The following is a 4452-nucleotide window of genomic DNA, read 5'->3' as shown; positions in this document are numbered from 1 at the left end:
AGTGCCGTGTGGTGTATCAAAATTAGAAACTCCAACCCTTGTGGCACACTCGATTTGGGGGCTTCCCCGCCGATTCAATGACGGATTTCATATGGCCCGTGAGATTTTAGACTTGTAGGGGTATACCACCTAACTCAGAAGTAATACAAAGATCAGAAACTACTTTTGACAGAAGGGTTTTTTATGTTTTCCAAGAATGCCCATGCGTTTTGAAAATTATATCTTTCATGATGTTTATGACTGGCTCTCAACTATTTTATTTATATAAAAAGCTTTATTTTGGATTGCTCTGCATACCAGTATATTTGTGTTGACCCCCCTTCCTCCATGTTTTGAGGCACAATCTAGGGGTCTTGATAAGCAGTAGATTTCATCATGTAGGAGTGAAGAGTACCCATTGGTGATACTTCTATATTTCAGAAGGCCTAGTTTCTTTCAGACAATTATTATTTATTATGGTTTTGGTATACTGGGGGCCTTGTTTCAGTTTTCAGACAGTTGTTATTTAATCATGTAGTAGAGATTTCGCAGACGGTTTTCAGATGGTGTTTAGTTGATATTGGATTTTATTCCTCATTGTTAAACTAAATTTAGATTATGACCATGTTTCCATAGAAGATTTTATTTTCGCATTTCCTATTTATATATGAATGGTGTATATGATTACAAGTAAGAAGGGCTCTTGGGCCTTCATGGTTTGGGATGTCCGTCACGGCCAGGGCCCTAGTTCAGGTCATGACAATTACTTTTTCTTTTCCGAATGAGCCAGTAATAAAATAGGAAGGACACTCTTTAGCACCTAAAGGGCACTTCATATCTTATCTTAGGGCCCGTAGACTCATTTCCAAAGGTTGCTTGTATCATCTTATTCGGGTTAAAGATTCTAAAACTGAAAGTCTTCCTTTTCAGTCTGTCCCTGTAGTAAATAAATTCTCGGAAGTCTTTTAGGAATACCACCTGATAGGGAGATAGATTTTGGCATAGATGTGTTTCCAGACACCTGTCCCATCTCTATTCTGCCATATAAAATAGCTCTAATAGAGTTGAAAGAGCAGCCAGTAGACCTCCTAGATAAAGATTTCATCCGTCCTAGTATTTCTCCTGGGTGCACCTGTACTTTTTGTGCGAAAGAAAGATGGTTTCCTGCATATGTGCATAGATTACCGCCAGTTAAACAAGGTTACTATCAAGAATAAGTATCCACTTCCTAGGATTGATGATTTGTTTGACCAACTTTAGGATGCTAAGTGCTTTTCTAAAATTAACCTTCGATCAGGATATCATCAATTGAAAGTTAGAGAGTCAGACATTCCCAAGACAACTTTCCAAACCAGATATAGTCATTATGAATTCCTAGTCATGTCCTTCGGGTTGACTAATGCCCCTGCATGAATAGGGTCTTTTGACGGTTTCTAGACTTGTTTGTCATAGTTTTCGTTGATTATATCTTGATTTATTCCAAAAGTAAGGAGGACCATGCCAATCACCTTCGAATTATCCTCCAGACTCTCAAAGATCATAGGTTGTATACAAAGTTCTCTAAGTGTGAATTCTGGTTAAAAAGGTGAAGTTTTTGTGGTCTGACTCTTGTGAGAATAGTTTTAAGAAGTTGAAAGACAAGTTGACTACTGCTCCTGTTTTAAATCTTCCAGAGGGTACAGAAGGTTTTGTTGTATATTGTGATGCGTCCTCAGTGGGACTCGGGTGTGTTCTTATACAGCACGGTAAGGTAGTGGCTTCTGCATCTAGGCAGTTGAAGGTGCATGAGCAAAACTACCCTACTCATGACTTGGAGTTAGCGGCTGTGGTTTTTGCACTTAATATCTGGCGGCACTATTTGTATGGGGTACATATTGATATATTTACTGACCACAAGATTTTACAGTATGTTTTTTCACAGAAAGAATTGAATCTCAGGCAGAGGCGGTGGTTGGAACTTTTAAAGGACTATGACATGAGCCTGCACTATCATCCGGGAAAGGCGAATGTGGTAGCCGATGCCCTCAGCAGGTTATCTATGGGTAGTCTTTCTCATGTAGGGAAAGAAAAGAGGGGAGTTGGTGAAAGATATTTACCGACTTGCAAATCTAGGAGTGTGACTTTTGGATTTTGAGGATGGAGGAGTAGTTGTTCATGAGATATCTAAATCTTCTCTTTGTGTAGAAGTTAAAGAGAAGCAAGTTGGAGATCCCATCTTGATGAAAATCAAGAAAGATGTAGGTCAACAAAAGGTAATGTCATTTAAAATTGGTGGTAATGGTGTTTTAAGGTACCTGGGGAGGTTGTGTGTGCCAGATGTAGATGGTCGGAGGAAGAGAATCCTTGATGAAGCTCATACGTCGATATATGTTGTTCACCCTTGATCTACTAAGATGTATCATGATTTGAAAACCATTTATTGGTGGAATAATATGAAGCGTGATGTGGCTAACTATGTTGCCAAGTGTTTGAATTGTCAACAAATTAAAATGGAACATATGAGGCCAGCTGGTTCTTCTCAAGAGATAGCTTTGCCTTTGTGGAAGTGGGAGATGATTAATATAGACTTCATTACAGGACTTCTGAGGTCCCGAAACCAGTATAATTCCATTTGGGTGATTGTAGATAGGTTGACCAAGTCAGCTCACTTTCGACCTATCAGGACTAATTATTCGGGAGAGGATTATGCCAAGCTGTTCATTGCAGAAATAGTTCATTTGCATGGCGCACCTGTGTCCATCATATTTGATTGAGGTACACATTTTTCTTTTTAGTTTTAGAGATCATTTCAAAAGGGTTTAGGTTCCCAAGTGAATTTGAGCATGGCTTTCCACCCTCAGACAGACGGGCAAGCTAAGCGCACTATCCAGACCCTTGAGGATATGTTGAGGGCCTGTGTGATTGATTTTAAAGGTAGTTGGGTAGAGCACTTGACATTGATAGAGTTCGCATATAATAACAATTTCTATTTTAGTATTAAGATGGCACTATTTAAGGCATTGTATGAGAGAAGATGTAGGTCTCCAATAGGATGGCATGAAGTAGGTGAGATACAGATGTTTGGGACTGATCTTGTTCATCTGGAAATGGAGGATGTGAAGTTCATTAGAGAATAACTTAAGATAGCTCAGAGTTATCAAAAATCCTACGCCGATGTTAGGAGAAGAGATCTAGAGTTTGAGGTTAGAGATTGGGTGTTTCTAAAAGTTTCTCCCATGAAGGGAGTCATGAGATTTGGGAAGAAAGGTAAGTTGATTCCTCGTTATATGGGATCATATCAGATTTTTAGAAGAGTAGGTCAAGTTGCGTATGAGTTAGAGTTGCCTGCTTTTTTGGGTTCTGTTCATTCGGTATTTCATATATCTATGTTGAAGAAGTGAATTGGAGACCATTCTTTAGTGTTGCCTGTCGAAGACATCAAAGTGACAGACTCTTTATCCTATGAAGATGGGCCTGTAGAAATTTTGGATCGCCAAGTTAGAAGATTGAGGAACAAAGAGATAGCCTCAGTTAAAGTGTTGTGGAGAAACCAGAAAATTGAAGAAGCAGCTTTGGAATCAGAAGTTGACATGAGAGCTAGATACCCAAACCTTTTTGATCCAATGGAAGGTACAATCCTTGCCTTATTCTTTATATGCCTTAGTATGCTTGAAATTATGCTTGTCTGTGTCCCGCGTCAACATTCGGGGATAAATGTTCCCAAGAGGGGATATTGTAATGCCCCAAAGTTTTTATTTTGTCCCTAAAGTATCAACCATTGTATTCTATAATGATTTATACTTATTTTCCTGTGGAATTCCTTAGATTTCAACTTTTCATTACGTAGGTGAACGAATAAGTTTTCCGCCGACATAAGATTCGTCCAAAATGGACACTCGGTGAAGGATTTATGGTTAATTTAAGTCCTAGTCATAAAACACCGTCATTCTTGTCTTTGGCGCGTCGTGCAGAAGATGTAAATGATGATGGTCAATTTCCAATGAGACTCCGCGATGGTGGCGCATCGCGGAGTGGGCTAAATTCCCATTCGTTAATTTTTAGTGAGCCACCGCGATAGTGGCACGTCGCGGTGGCCAATAAGATCGGGTTCCCAATTTAAATTTTTTCAGTTTTCTTCAGAAGTTAACAAGGGTAGTTTGAACTTTTTCTAAGTCTCTTAAAATGTCCAAACAGGAGATTAAGACCTCTACAAGCATAATATTTGACATTCTCAAGATTTTCCTCGAAACAAAAACCCTAGTTCATATACTTCTTCTCCAAGGAACTCAAGATTCAACCGTGGGTTTTCAAAACAAATTGCAGATTTGGAATCCCCAAGCCGTAGGCATCAAGAAGCATCCTTTAATTTCCTAAATAGAGGTACGCGGGGTTTTTCTAAAATCTCATGGGCATCATGATTTTAAGAAAGGGGTTTTGAATTTATGAATATATTCATGTTTTAGAAACATTGATGATATTGTTTTGGCCTTTCGG

The sequence above is a fragment of the Capsicum annuum genome, chromosome 7, assembly GCF_002878395.1.
Source record: "Capsicum annuum cultivar UCD-10X-F1 chromosome 7, UCD10Xv1.1, whole genome shotgun sequence".
NCBI classification, from domain to species: domain Eukaryota; kingdom Viridiplantae; phylum Streptophyta; class Magnoliopsida; order Solanales; family Solanaceae; genus Capsicum; species Capsicum annuum.
The sequence above is the reverse complement of the archived record's forward strand: the minus strand, read 5'-3'. Positions refer to the sequence as shown.